The sequence below is a fragment of the Cebus imitator genome, unplaced genomic scaffold (genome assembly GCF_001604975.1).
Source record: "Cebus imitator isolate Cc_AM_T3 unplaced genomic scaffold, Cebus_imitator-1.0 Scaffold42, whole genome shotgun sequence".
Taxonomy (NCBI): domain Eukaryota; kingdom Metazoa; phylum Chordata; class Mammalia; order Primates; family Cebidae; genus Cebus; species Cebus imitator.
Genome location: NW_016107357.1, coordinates 10,319,068 through 10,319,311, shown reverse-complemented (window position 1 = coordinate 10,319,311; position 244 = coordinate 10,319,068).

Genomic DNA, 244 nt, shown 5'->3' with positions numbered 1-244 from the left:
AAAGACTACTAGATGATCCAGATGAGCCAGAATAAATTTATGTTGAATTTTTAGAGTATCACAATGAAAAAAAAATAATTTAAAAATTATTATTAACTAGCATACCTTTAGGAATATGCAGCACCTCAGACCCACTTGGAGAAATGGAGAAATTCTGGTCTGGGACAGTTGCAAACAATTTCCTTTTAGGGAGAAAATGTTTCTTGGGTTCATGAAACATCTTATGGCTTTTTTTTTTTTTTTT